Here is a 16,201-nt window from a genome sequence, read left to right on the forward strand (position 1 = left end):
TGAACTTTAAAGCAGTTTTTTCCAATTCTGTGAAGAAGCTCATTGGTAGCTTGATGGGGATGGCATTGAATCTATAAATTACCTTGGGCAGTATGGCCATTTTCACGATATTGATTCTTCCTATCCATGAGCATGGTATGTTCTTCCATTTGTTTGTGTCCTCTTTGATTTCACTGAGCAGTGGTTTGTAGTTCTCCTTGAAGAGGTCCTTTACATCCCTTGTAAGTTGGATTCCTAGGTATTTTATTCTCTTTGAAGCAATTGTGAATGGAAGTTCATTCCTGATTTGGCTCTCTGTTTGTCTGTTACTGGTGTATAAGAATGCTTGTGATTTTTGCACATTAATTTTGTATCCTGAGACTTTGCTGAAATTGCTTATCAGCTTAAGGAGATTTTGGGCTGAGACAATGGGGTTTTCTAAATATACAATCATGTCATCTGCAAAGAGGGACAATTTGACTTCTTCTTTTCCTAACTGAATCCCCTTGATTTCTTTCTCTTGCCTGATTGCCCTAGCCAGAACTTCCAACACTATGTTGAATAGGAGTGGTGAGAGAGGGCATCCCTGTCTTGTGCCAGTTTTCAAAGGGAATTTTTCCAGTTTTTGCCCATTCAGTATGATATTGGCTGTGGGTTTGTCATAAATAGCTCTTATTATTTTGAGGTACGTTCCATCAATACCGAATTTATTGAGCGTGTTTAGCATGAAGGGCTGTTGAATTTTGTCAAAAGCCTTTTCTGCATCTATTGAGATAATGATGTGGTTCTTGTCTTTGGTTCTGTTTATATGCTGGATTATGTTTATTGATTTGCGAATGTTGAACCAGCCTTGCAGCCCAGGGATGAAGCCCACTTGATCATGGTGGATAAGCTTTTTGATGTGTTGCTGAATCCGGTTTGCCAGTATTTTATTGAGGATTTTTGCATCAATGTTCATCAGGGATATTGGTCTAAAATTCTCTTTTTTTGTTGTGTCTCTGCCAGGCTTTGGTATCAGGATGATGTTGGCCTCATAAAATGAGTTAGGGAGGATTCCCTCTTTTTCTATTGATTGGAATAGTTTTAGAAGGAATGGTACCAACTCCTCCTTGTACCTCTGGTAGAATTTAGCTGTGAATCCTTCTGGTCCTGGACTTTTTTTGGTTGGTAGGCTATTAATTATTGCCTCAATTTCAGAGCCTGCTATTGGTCTATTCAGGGATTCAACTTCTTCCTGGTTTAGTCTTGGAAGAGTGTAAGTGTCCAGGAAATTATCCATTTCTTCTAGATTTTCCAGTTTATTTGCGTAGAGGTGTTTATAGTATTCTCTGATGGTAGTTTGTGTTTCTGTGGGGTCGGTGGTGATATCCCCTTTATCATTTTTAATTGTGTCGATTTGATTCTTCTCTCTTTTCTTCTTTATTAGTCTTGCTAGTGGTCTGTCAATTTTGTTGATCTTTTCAAAAAACCAACTCCTGGATTCATTGATTTTTTGGAGGGTTTTTTGTGTCTCTATCTCCTTCAGTTCTGCTCTGATCTTAGTTATTTCTTGCCTTCTGCTAGCTTTCGAATGTGTTTGCTCTTGCTTCTCTAGTTCTTTTAATTGTGATGTTAGAGTGTCAATTTTAGATCTTTCCTGCTTTCTCTTGTGGGCATTTAGTGCTATAAATTTCCCTCTACACACTTCTTTAAATGTGTCCCAGAGATTCTGGTATGTTGTATCTTTGTTCTCATTGGTTTCAAAGAACATCTTTATTTCTGCCTTCATTTCGTTATGTACCCAGTAGTCATTCAGGAGCAGGTTGTTCAGTTTCCATGTAGTTGAGCGGTTTTGATTGAGTTTCTTAGTCTTGAGTTCTAGTTTGATTGCACTGTGGTCTGAGAGACAGTTTGTTATAATTTCTGTTCTTGTACATTTGCTGAGGAGTGCTTTACTTCCGATTACGTGGTCAATTTTGGAGTAAGTACGATGTGGTGCTGAGAAGAATGTATATTCTGTTGATTTGGGGTGGAGAGTTCTATAGATGTCTATTAGGTCTGCTTGCTGCAGAGATGAGTTCAATTCCTGGATATCCTTGTTAACTTTCTGTCTCGTTGATCTGTCTAATGTTGACAGTGGAGTGTTGAAGTCTCCCATTATTATTGTATGGGAGTCTAAGTCTCTTTGTAAGTCTCTAAGGACTTGTTTTATGAATCTGGGTGCTCCTGTATTGGGTGCGTATATATTTAGGATAGTTAGCTCTTCCTGTTGAATTGATCCCTTTACCATTATGTAATGGCCTTCTTTGTCTCTTTTGATCTTTGATGGTTTAAAGTCTGTTTTATCAGAGACTAGTATTGCAACCCCCGCTTTTTTTTTGTTCTCCATTTGCTTGGTAAATCTTCCTCCATCCCTTTATTTTGAGCCTATGTATGTCTCTGCATGTGAGATGGGTCTCCTGAATACAGCAGACTGATTGGTCTTGACTCTTTATCCAGTTTGCCAGTCTGTGTCTTTTAATTGGAGCATTTAGTCCATTTACATTTAAGGTTAAGATTGTTATGTGTGAACTTGATCCTGCCATTATGATATTAACTGGTTATTTTGCTCGTTAGTTGATGCAGTTTCTTCCTAGCCTTGATGGTCTTTACATTTTGGCATGTTTTTGCAATGGCTGGTACCAGTTGTTCCTTTGCATGTTTAGTGCTTCCTTCAGGGTCTCTTGTAAGGCAGGCCTAGTGGTGACAAAATCTCTAAGCATTTGCTTATCTGTAAAGGATTTTATTTCTTCTTCACTTATGAAACTTAGTTTGGCTGGATATAAAATTCTGGGTTTAAAAATCTTTTCTTTAAGAACGTTGAATATTGGCCCCCACTCTCTTCTGGCTTGAAGAGTTTCTGCCGAGAGATCTGCTGTTAGTCTGATGGGCTTCCCTTTGTGGGTAACCCGACCTTTCTCTCTGGCTGCCCTTAAGATTTTTTCCTTCATTTCAACTTTGGTGAATCTGGCAATTATGTGTCTTGGAGTTGCTCTTCTCGAGGAGTATCTTTGTGGCGTTCTCTGTATTTCCTGGATTTGAATGTTGGCCTGCCCTACTAGGTTGGGGAAGTTCTCCTGGATGATATCCTGAAGAGTGTTTTCCAACTTGGTTCCATTTTCCCCCTCACTTTCAGGCACCCCAATCAGACGTAGATTTGGTCTTTTTACATAATCCCATACTTCTTGCAGGCTTTGTTCATTTCTTTTTCTTCTTTTTTCTTTTGGTTTCTCTTCTCGCTTCATTTCATTCATTTGATCCTCAATCGCTGACATTCTTTCTTCCAGTTGATCGAGTTGGTTACTGAAGCTTGTGCATTTGTCACGTATTTCTCGAGTCATGGTTTTCATCTCTTTCATTTCGTTTATGACCTTCTCTGCATTAATTACTCTAGCCATCAATTCTTACACTTTTTTTTCAAGATTTTTAGTTTCTTTGCGCTGGGTATGTAATTCCTCCTTTAGCTCTGAGAAATTTGATGGACTGAAGCCTTCTTCTCTCATCTCGTCAAATTCATTCTCCGTCCAGCTTTGATCCGTTGCTGGCGATGAGCTGCGCTCCTTTGCCGGGGGAGATGCGCTCTTATTTTTTGAATTTCCAGCTTTTCTGCCCTGCTTTTTCCCCATCTTTGTGGTTTTATCTGCCTCTGGTCTTTGATGATGGTGATGTACTGATGGGGTTTTGGTGTAGGTGTCCTTCCTGTTTGATAGTTTTCCTTCTAACAGTCAGGACCCTCAGCTGTAGGTCTGTTGGAGATTGCTTGAGGTCCACTCCAGACCCTGTTTGCCTGGGTATCAGCAGCAGAGGCTGCAGAAGATAGAATATTTCTGAACAGCGAGTGTACCTGTCTGATTCTTGCTTTGGAAGCTTCCTCTCAGGGGTGTACTCCACCCTGTGAGGTGTGGGGTGTCAGACTGCCCCTAGTGGGGGATGTCTCCCAGTTAGGCTACTCAGGGGTCAGGGACCCACTTGAGCAGGGAGTCTGTCCCTTCTCAAATCTCAACCTCCGTGTTGGGAGATCCACTGCTCTCTTCAAAGCTGTCAGACAGAGTCGTTTGCGTCTGCAGAGCTTTATGCTGTGTTTGTTATTGTTTACTGTGCCCTGTCCCCAGAGGTGGAGTCTACAGAGTCAGGCAGGTTTCCTTGAGCTGCTGTGAGCTCCACCCAGTTCGAGCTTCCCAGCAGCTTTGTTTACCTACTTAAGCCTCAGCAATGGCGGGCGCCCCTCCCCCAGCCTCGCTGCTGCCTTGCCGGTAGATCACAGACTGCTGTGCTAGCAATGAGAGAGGCTCAGTGGGTGTGGGACCCTCCCGGCCAGGTGTAGGATATGATCTCCTGGTGTGCCTGTGTGCTTAAAGCGCAGTATTGGGGTGGGAGTTACCCAATTTTCCAGGTGTTGTGTGTCTCAGTTCCCCTGGCTAGGAAAAGGGATTCCCTTCCCCCTTGTGCTTCCCAGGTGAGGCAATGCCTCGCCCTGCTTCAGCTCTCGCTGGTCGGGCTGCAGCAGCTGACCAGCACTGATCGTCTGGCACTCTCCAGTGAGATGAACCCAGTACCTCAGTTGAAAATGCAGAAATCACCGGTCTTCTGTGTTGCTCGCGCTGGGAGTTGGAGACTGGAGCTGTTCCTATTCGGCCATCTTGCTCCGCCCCCTGCATCAATAAAATTTTTGAAAAATGAAAAAACATAAGCTGCTTAAGTACAGGAAAAGTATCTTCCTCTTTATATCTCTAACTTCTACTAATGTATTAGCATGAGGTAAATGTAAAAGTCAACCTGGTACACCTGTAGTATTTTGTAAGTAGGGATAATTGCTATAAATTTAAGACTGTTATTTTAACATAAAAACTAAGTTGATTTCATTTAGAATTATCAAAGTACAAACCAGCAACATTTCTTCTAGTAATTCATTTATGTATCAGTTATGCATTAGACAATTAAACCTCATCTCTACTAAAAATACAAAAATTAGCTGTGCATGGTGGCACATGCGTGTAGTCCCAACCACTTGGGAGGCTGAGGCAGGAGACGTTGCAGTGAGAGGAGAGGTTGCAGTGAGCCAAGATTGTGCCACTGCACTCCAGCCTGGAGACAGAGCAAGATTCTGTCTCAAATAAAAATAAAATAAAATAAAAAGTACACAATCTGAGGATACATGTTCTCAGAACAATTAGCATTGAGTTGGTTTGGTTTCCTGTCTTGAACAAGAAAATCACATAATTCCCTCAAGAAATCTTTTTGGTGTCCTTATGAGCAATTTATTTGACAGTATGTCTTTAGGAAACTATTTTCATTATCAAACTTTCAAGTGGCATGTTCCTAGAACTTGTCAATGTCTGTCAACTGGTCCTTATAAAGTGGAAGTGGGACTGGAAGGTGTTAGAAGGTAGGAATTTTTATTTTAATTTCATTTATTTTTATATTTTTGAAACCATTATAATAATATATACTTTTATTATTTTGGTAAATATAGAAAATAAATAGTATATCTGACTGAACATGGTTCAATAGCTGTTTTCAAAGTGAATCCCTTAAAAACTATTTTGTTTTAAAAAAATATGTTTTGACATAATTTGGGGTTGAAAAAAGTTTTCTTTATAGATTGTCCTTAATACTCTTGTCTGTAGAGATACAGTAACTTTTTCCAAAATCATGACTTTTATGTTTCAATGATAAAATACATAGACACAACTTAATTAAAATCTAAGGCCCTCCTGGCTCCCTAATATTTCCCCTCCAATGCAAAATAAAGTAAAATGTTTCTACTAGAAACATCTGTGTACAGAAATCACAATAAGCATATTGTTCAATGGTTCAGACATATATTTCTTTTTCCACATTCACAATGAATTTTGAAATATTAACAGATATTATCTGAATAAAATACATTACTGTTTTGCCTACCATTTTGTGTATGGTTCTTATTTAAGTTATGTGGAAAATTAGTACAGGAATACTAGTAATTTCTTCAATCCTGGCTCTCTTTTATCAGTAATTTCTTAATTTAAATGTTTCAAAGCCACATTTCCAATGATTGATAATTGTTTATTTATTAGTAATAAATAATATTTATTTTTAGCCTTGAATTTATTTCTTATACCTCTATTTCTTAGGTCTTTCAACGTTCTATTTTCTCACTTTGATTTTTTAAATGCTTTTCTTTTTTTACAGTTTTTATGTGCCTAAATTTTTTATTTTCAATTTATAATGCCAGTTAAGTTGGGTAAATAGCCTTCAATATTACTTTAATGCATCATTGCTCATTGTTACAGATAAATGATCTGAAGCCAGACTGATTTTTTTTCTTATATTTTATTTGTCTGTTTTCTGTTTTTTCCATCCTTTAGTATTGAGGTAATTGGTTTAACAAAATAAATACATATATTTGAGATGGAGTTTTGCTCTTGTTGCCCAGACTGGAGCAGAATGGAACAATCTCGGCTCACTGCAACCTCCACCTCCCGGGTTCAATCAATTCTCCTGCCTCAGCCTCCTGAGTAGCTAGGATTACACCATGCCTAACTAATTGTTTGTATTTTTAGTAGAGACGGGTTTTCTCCATGTTAATCAGGCATTGTGGGTTCTTTGATGATAAAAATTGAACTGTTTTTTCTCATCACTAAGATGTGTTCCAAATCCATAGTTCCACAGTTCCATCCTAAGTTTCAAAGCTTGGGAACATTTCTTTGGTGCCTATCATTAATTCATTTATTTAACAAGTAAGTTCCTACTGTGTTCCAGTCAATGCTCTGATTACAGAGAACATAGTAGGTAGCAAAACAGAGGAAGTGCCTGCAGTCTGGTGAAGGAAACTGACAATAAGCTCTTAACTAAACGGTTTGGTTATTTATGCATTTCCCATTGTGGGGATAAATATAGTGGAGACCCAGGATGGAGTGCCCAGCACTGGAGGGTGTTAGTTTATAAAATGTAGGTGGGGAAGGTCTTATGGATATGCTGACATTGAACAGAATCCTGAAGGAATTGAGTGAATGAGCCAAACATTTTAGGGAAAAGTGTTTCAGAAAGAGGGAACAGCCACATGCAAAGATTCACCTTTTATGTGACTTGAGAACATGGTAAACAAGTTTAAAGAAGAGAATAAGCCAGTGTGGCTGGCATAGAATGAGCGTAGATTAAAGCGGAAGGAGATTAATTCAGAAACGTAGTGGTGGCATGTGAACACTTAGTCATCATACTTTAACGACTCTTAATCTCTCTGTTATCTCTGTTTGGCACATGTGAAATGAATCTTGAAAATCCCTGATTTACTTTTCACATTTCTAACTTTACTCTCATTCTTTTCATTTTGTTTTCTTTGCACTTTTTAATGTGTTGAGGTAAAACTTCAGTTCAATCTTACAGTTTACCAGGGTGAATCATCAATAATATCAATTCTACTAATCATCCAGTGTATAACATTGAAAATTTACCTAGTTGTGTTTTTAATATCTAAGAATAATATGTCGTGAAGTATATCTATCATGCTCATGATTTTTTTTTTTTTTTTTTTTTTTTTTTTTTTTTTTTTTTTTTTTGGTTCCTGAATTTATATCCATCATTGTAGATAAGACTCTAGCTTGGTAGCTGAAGTGCTTATTTTCAACTCGATGTTAACTTTGTAGAAAATCAAGAAATGCCAGTTCTGCTTATGGGAGCCTTAGCCCTGCTGCCATGTATAAAAAGTGGGTGACAGGGGATTTTGCAGAGTTTACCCTTGTCATATAGCCTGGTTCTTGAGATTTCTGGGAGACGTTTATGCAGAGTGGTGGTGACGTGGTGGTTTAAGTTCTGATATGCTACACTGTGTCTCTGATACAAAACCTATTCTGGGCTTATTCTGAATTAAAACTCATTTATCCTTCCAATTGTGGAATTATTTAACTTTATTCTGAAGATTCATACTGAAGTCAGCACTTGGAGCATGAAGAAATATTTGCAGATGCCACCTAATATATTCATTAACTAGCTGATCTCCCAAGCAAATATTTCTTCTCTAGGAAAAGTATTATTTTTCCTATCTAAAATTACAAAATGAAATTATCATTATCTTTATCATATTTCATGTGTTTTCTGTCTTATACAACATCTTACTGGTCTGTTCTCCCCTCCTTACCAACATGCTATCATTTTGATCTTATATTAGTATGTTTTCATCCATTTCAATGAAATATGGTCATTGTATTCTGCTAGCCATGTCAAATTGGAGGTATCTCAATGAATGTTTTCCCTCAATGAAGGGAGGGAATCTCAATGAATGTTCGTAAGAATTATGAACCCTCTCCAGCTTAGGGTTCATGAACAATAGATGTCAAGGACTAATTAAGCAGGAACACTTACATACTTGAGGAAGCTTTCCTCTGGATATGGTTCTGAGTGGAAATGTACACTTGGCATTTCTTTAAGAGTAAGTAGGTGTATCAATTCAAATGGCAAAGGTTGACATCTAACTTTTTCTTTGTTGTTCACAGGTACTCACTTTTCCCATTTTCATTCAGAGTTTCTAATATAAATAAGCAAATCAATTTATTTTTATTCACAGCAACAAAACATTGGTTAAACATGTTAGTCTGAATACTGATGGAATTTAATACTAGGTTTTGCAAATACATACAATGATTTACTTAAATTGTATGTTTTTTTGAAACTACAAGAATGTTTTCCAAAGTTTATTCCACATCATCAAATGATAAGTAGGTACAGTTTTCAGAGAAGAAAAGTTCTTGGATCATAGAACTTAGATAATTTTATCTATTACTTTCACTATCTTTACTGTTAAAAAAGAAGTTTAAAATAATTTACTGCACATAAAATGCCTGGTAATCCAAATCTTAATAACTCTATGTCATATATATATATGTGTACAGGTATATATTACTGAGAAATTGAGGTTGCCAAATTCCATGAGATAACAATGTCATCATTCTTTCGAAAAATATATGTAATGAATATGAACAAAAGATATGTTTATTCAGAATTCTATGAGAATCTGAGGTTCACAGATTTCAGTATTGTTGTATGTTATTTTTACTGCATTATTTCTATGATAAATATGATATCATAAATGCCAAGTAGGTAGTTTCTCATTCCACATGTATTTTTCTGGTTGGAAATAGCGCAGGCATTTTAGAGGGATGAACCAGTAATTTAATTGGAAATATCAGAGTATTGATTGAAACATAGAAAGATGCTCAGAATAGAGAAAATAAGATGGATTACATTATATCCAACATTCATATTTTAAAATCTCTCATGCAGAAAGTATCAATGTATTCATTTTCCTAGATCACAGAATAAGGACTAATGGTTAAAAGTTCTGTGATGTTTGATTTCAAGTAACTATATACAGCATTTTATAGAACCTATCTATCCAGGACTGGCCCATACTCACCTGTGAAGTAGTAATACCCTGTCCTTTGGAAGTGTTCAAGCAGGCACCGGAATGCCACATGTCAGGACTATTATAGAGGGAATTCAAATACTGTAGTGCTAGAGTAAGTGGTATCTAAGATTTGGTTTCAAATATTCTATTTTCCTACATTTTTCTTCTGTACAAATACTGAGGTCAAAAGTCATGTTTCTTTGTTTCAGATTAGAGTAATTATTTTAAAAGCTACTTGATATTTCGCTTTTGCTGAATGAAAGATTCTACTGTATTTTTTTAAGTGACTTTTCTCTTTTTTGTCTCTGTGTGTCTGCCTTTTTGTCTGTCTTATTCATTAATTATACTCTAAATGAGATTCTTTATAAAATCAAAGAAACAGTACAATACAATTTTATTATTATTTATGACTTTTTAATCTGTCAGATAATGCAACAGCTTTGTTGGAACATGAATGCTATGCTTAGATGATCAGAATCTATCCTTTTGTTATTATATTTCACTCACCAATTACTGTATATTTTTTAAAGTGATATGCAATTACCATTTTATTTATTTTCCTCCAGGTGCCTCTTGTTTTTCAGAGACCATATTTTGTGAGAGACTTGGAATCATAGGTGATGATTGGGCTATTTAAATAGGAATAAAATTATTTAACTAACATTTGCTACCTAAAAGTAGAATCAATATCATCAGTTCTAGATTATTTTATAGTTCCTCTATTTATAACTGTACTAAAATCATCTAATTTTATTTAAATAAGAATCGGAGAAAAAGCATTTTGTATGAAAATGCCTTATGTAGAGAACTTCATATAACAAAATTTGAACAAAGCTATTACAACATGTCATCTGCCAAAAAAAAAAACCTTTGTTACTTTAAAATATCAATGTTGATTAGAATTTCCCCATTTTTTAAGGACTTTTTGTTTTTGTTTTGTAAAAACAACCCGTTGTTTAACATGAACTTGGCAAAAATTTATTTATCTCTACTTTTATATGATCAACCATAAACTATTATTGTGTGGGAGTCTAAGTCTCTTTGTATGTCTCTAAGAACTTACTTTATGAATCTGGGTTCTCCTGTATTGGTTGGATAGTTAGCTCCTCTGTTGCATTGATCCCTTTACCATTATGCAATGTCCTTCTTCGTCTTTTTTGATCTTTGCTTGTTTAAAGTCTGTTTTATCAGAGACTAGGATTGCAACCCCTGCTTGCTTTCTTTTCTTTTCTCTTTTCTTTTCTCTTTTCTTTTCTTTTCTTTTCTTTTCTTTTCTTTTCTTTTCTTTCTTTCTTTCTTTCTTTTTTTGCTTTCCATTTGCTTGGTAAATATTCCTCCATCCCTTTATTTTGAGCCTATGTGTGTCTTTGCATGTGAGATGGGTCTCCTGAATACAGCACACCACAGCCAAAAAACATATTAAAAATTCTCATCATTGCTGGTCAATAGAGAAATGCAAATCAAAACCACAATGAGATACCATCTCACACCAGTTAGAATGATGATCATTGAAAAGTCAAGAAGCAGCAGATGCTGGAGAGGATGTGGAGAAATAGGAACGCCTTTACACTGTTGGTGGGAGTGTAATTAGTTCAACCATTGTGGAAGACAGTGTGGCAATTCTCCAAGGATCTAGAATCAGAAATACCATTTGACCCAGCAATCCCATTACTGGGTATATGCCTAAATGATTATAAATCATTCTACTATAAAGACATATGCACATGTATGTTTATTGCAGCACTGTTCACAATACCAAAGACTTGGAACCAACCCAAACACTCATCAATGATAAACTGGACAAAAATGTGGCATATATACACCATGGAATACTATGCAGCCATAAAAAGGATGAGTTAATATCTTTTGCAAGGACATGGATGAAGGTGGAAACCATCATTCTCAGCAAACTAACACAGGAACAAAAATCCAAACACCGCATATTCTCACTCATAAGTGGGAGTTGAACAATGAGAACACATGGACACAGGGAGGGGCATATCACACACCAGGGCCTGTCTGGGGGTGGAGGGCTAGGGGAGGGATAGCATTAGGAGAAATACCTAATGTAGATGACGTGTTGATGGGTGCAGGAAACCACTATGGCATGTGTATACCTATGTAACAAAACTGCACATTCTGCATATGTATCCCAGAACTTAAAGTATAATGAAAAAATGTTATATTAAAAAAAGAGCTAATTATACCCAAAACCAGACAAATAAAAAATCCTAAGTGATACTACATCTATTATAGAAATTAAACTTGTAATAATAATAATAAACTTTCCCACAATGTAAACTGTAGGCCCAGATGTCTTCAATAATGAATTTCATCACATATTCAAAGAAGACATAATATCAGTAATGTACACTCTTTTGGAAAATATAGTGTATGGGGATATATCACACACTTTATGAAGTTAGCATTACCCTTATTCATACCTAACAATAGCATTAAAAGAAAAGAAAATTAGAAATGTCCCTCTTGAAGATACATAAAAACATTTAACAAGATATTAGCAAGTCAAATCTAGCCATGTATAAAAAGGATGATATATAATTAACATGTGTCATTTTATCAGAAATACAAGGTTGTTGTAACATTTAAAACAATCAATATAATTCACTACACTAACAGAATACAAGAGAAAAACATATGAACATCTCAGTAGGTTGCAGAAAAAATAAGCAATCTTTAGACAAAAACTCTCAGGAAACTTAGAAGTGAAAGGAACTTTTCAATCCAATAAATGTTAGTAGAAACTTTAACCTAACATTACACTTAATGTTGAAACTCATTTCACCTAAGAGAAGGCAAGACTGTTACCATTTCTATTCAACATTGCACTGGAAGCCAATACAGCACAAAAAGACAAGAAAAAAATAAATTAAAAACAAAGTTGGGAAAGGAAGAAGTAAAACTGCCTGTTTCCAGACAACACAATTGTATATGTAGAATACCCTACTCAAATGATACTATGACATCCATATACAAAAAGCAGTTGTATTTTGATGTAATAACAAAGAACAATTGGGAAAAAAGATAACATTTAGAGTAGTATCAGAAAACATAAAACATTTAGGATTAAATCTAAAACATTATGTGCAAAACTTCACAATAAATATAAAGAAAAGGTATATAATTGCTACACTGACAACTAGAAAACATTATTACATGAACTTAAAGGCACTGAAGTAAATGAAAGTTATACCATGTTAATGGATTAACAGACTTAATATGTTTAAGATGTTCATTCTTCCAAGTTTATTTATGAACACAAAGGAATCGCTCTCTATGTTTATTTTGAAGAAACCATCAAGCTGTTCTAAAATTCAAGGGAAAAGACAAATGATGTATAATAATCAAATAAATATTGAAAAAGAACAAAACTGGAGGAATCGCCCTTTATTTCAAGACTTACAATAAAGTTGCAATGATCAACAAAATTTCATATTGACATACACAGAGACAAGTAAAATAATGGAACAAATATAGTACGACACTAGACTCACTTGTGTTCTTAATAGATTTTTTACAAAATCTATTAAGTCAATTCAAAGAGAAAAGGATAATCTTTATAACAAAACATTTCTATGGAAAATAAATGGACTTAAACCTCTATCTTTATAAAAAGGAAGAAAAATTCAAGACTTATCAAACAAGCATAAATCCCAGAAACTTAAAGATTCTAGAATAAAACATAGGAGAATATATTTATGAATTTGGTGTGGGGAAATGTGTCTTTGGCAGGGCAAAAAAAAGCCACTGATATAAAATTTTCTTAAGTTATAATGTGGGCTTCATCAATGTCTACTCATAAGAAGACAGGATTAATATAATCAGCAGAAAGGTCTTAGACTTAGAAAATATTCACAGTACATAAATATGAATAAGGATGTGTATGCAGAATGTGTAAAGTACTATTATGCACCAACAGTAGTAAGAAAAATACCCAATTATAAAATGGGCAAAACACCTGACTGACACTTTGCAGAAGAAGATATGAAAATGTCCAGTAAACACGTAAAGTAGTGTTCAACTACATTAATTATTAGGGAAATTTGATTTAAAACCACAGGTAGATATTATTTTATATTTTCCAGTGTGGCTAAAATTTAAATATGATAGAGGTAAGATACAAATAAATATTTTTGCATGGGAAAAAATGAACAATAATCATTAGCTTCACTTTAAGAAAAAAGAATAATATAATAGTAATTCAAGACAGATCAAACACATTGCACATAAAGTGCAGACCCATAAAGATTCCAGAACTAAACATAGGCAATTATAACTTTGGTGTCATAAGTTGGCATGTGACAGGGTGAGGTGATGAGCAATTGGAACTACTCTACATTGCTGATGTTAGTGTAAAATTACACAAGTTTGGAGAAATCTTTGACTATTTCCTTTAAAGTTAGACCTACATCTACCCTATGGCTCAGCATCTCCATTCCTAAGTATTTAACAGAAGTGTCATAAAGAAACACAAAGATTTTTACAAGAATGTTCATAGCAGTCTAAGTCTTAATAATAGAACAATTGAAAAACAGAAATATTCATCAACAGAAAAATGAATCAACAAAGTGAAGTTCATGAGGATACTGGAATACTACTCATTTGTAAAAAATAACAAACTGTTACATGTAAGAACATGGAAAAACCTTAGAGACATTATTCAAAGTACTGTGGCACTGATTGGTGAGGAATGACCTCCCATAAACTCCCAAAATAAAGTAGTAGAAAAAGGGAGGAGGCAATAATGACCATTTATATCTTCTTCCAAATAATCAACAAGTAATTTGTAGAGTATCTACCACCTCCTCTGTTCTAGGCACTGGAAATAGAATCATAAATCAGATGACTCGTTGCCTTCACAAAGCTTCTAGTGGGGAGAAAAATAGATAGTTCAATTCAGAAATTCTGCCTGAATTGAAACAAGGGAAGTCTACACTGAGAAGATGGCATTTGAGTAGGCTCAAAGTGAATAATGGTGGAAGCCACTTGGAATTTAAGGAAAATAGATAAATTTAAGAATTTATTTTGATAGTGCAGAAAAATTATTTTTGTATATTATAGTTCTTTGCTTATTTTGTTCTTTTATGTAGACATAATACAAAAATAAGAAAACTGTGGTCTAAAATTTCTAGTAGATCATTACACTTTGTTGAAAAAAATAGATTTGGCACATGAAAGACATTGTAATGTGGGAGGATCTCATGATCTAATACATGAATGAAATTCTATTCTTACAAAACCAAGTGATGGTGCTTGGAAATCCTCCATGTGCTGGTCAGCATTTCTCACACATCTGAGTGGAGCTAGGATTTCCACTCCCTGCATATGTTTAGTGTGTCACCCTGGACATCTGCTAATGTTGAACATCTGTTTTTTGTTTTCATTGAAAGATGTTTAATTTGGAGTGCCAAAAAGTGATGGGGTCATTAGTTATTCTACAATGTGAAGCTATCCAGTAAATTGTCCTTGTTTGAGGAATAATAATGTCAAAAAAGCTATATCCACTATAATTAATCCTAAAGTTTCCTTCACATTGAGAATTATTACAGACATAATTTTAAAAGAAAATGCCAACCTATGATGAGTCTCTGAGAAAAAACAAAAGTGATTTCATTCAGTATTTATCATACAGGAATTACTGTAAACTGGTATTTTTCAAACACTAAAAAACATATGTAAGTTGTGAACACAGGCAGATACTTATATGTCTGTAGAATTAGCTAATATTTAAATTATGCTTAGTGTTGTTTGAATTCATTCATATTTTCTTGAAATGAATAGTCCGTGTTGCTTACCCTCTATTAATTTGTTTGATTTTTAAAAAATTAACTGTGACAAGTTATTGTCATGTTGAGCTGAAAACTTACCATGTTAAGTGACAGACCATATTCAAGAATAGAAATAAGCTGTTGTACATTGTATGCCTTTTATATTTGTATTATATGTGACAGTGTATGAAATCAGATTCACTATCATTTGACTTATTTTGATCATCAATAGGCCATAAGGTACTATTGCAGGTTTTTATATGAATAGTTGGAATGTTAAGTAGTGTACTCCTTTTTCTGCTTAAGATATCTGTTTTTATATTTATATATTTAATTGAGTCCTTCTAAAATATGTAAAATGTAGTAGAAGCATAATCACATCCTTCTAAAATGTAAAAATGCCCTTTTTCATTTGAAAACTAAAGCTCTGTGTTAGATTATTGGTAAGAAAGTTGTGGGTTTGAAATTTTGTATGTATAGTATATAAACATTTATTCAACTTATGTGTAGATTTATATTCACTCATGTTTGCAATTTGAATTTTAAAACAAAAAAACAAAAAGGATGATATACACAGAAGACATGGAATAATGATCTTAGTGTCACATAGCAATATAGAGACCATGTTGGTCAAATCTTTAATTTTAAAATGGGGAACAAATCTTAAAAAATCTCACCCCTCTGTTTTTTACTTGTTTCCATTTTATGAAATGGTAGTGTTATTAAGATACAAGAATGCCTGGGAAGACTTGTATGTACTTGGAGTGGGGAGGGTATGGGTGTGTCTTGCTTTATATAAACATAGCTAAATTCTTTATATATGATAATTTGTCATTATAAGTACCAATACAACTATTTTTTTATACTGTTTTTCTGAAAGTTTCACTTTATTCTTCACATTTTTGGGTTGTTCCAATAAGTTATCCTATTTCTTTTTACCATGTGCCTATTCAATGCCTCTGCTGTTATTTTCCAGCTGTCCACAATTAAACATGTCAAGGTTTACTTTGATTATAAATTTAGTGGAAGAATC

Source organism: Chlorocebus sabaeus, chromosome 8 (assembly GCF_047675955.1).
Source record: "Chlorocebus sabaeus isolate Y175 chromosome 8, mChlSab1.0.hap1, whole genome shotgun sequence".
Taxonomy (NCBI): domain Eukaryota; kingdom Metazoa; phylum Chordata; class Mammalia; order Primates; family Cercopithecidae; genus Chlorocebus; species Chlorocebus sabaeus.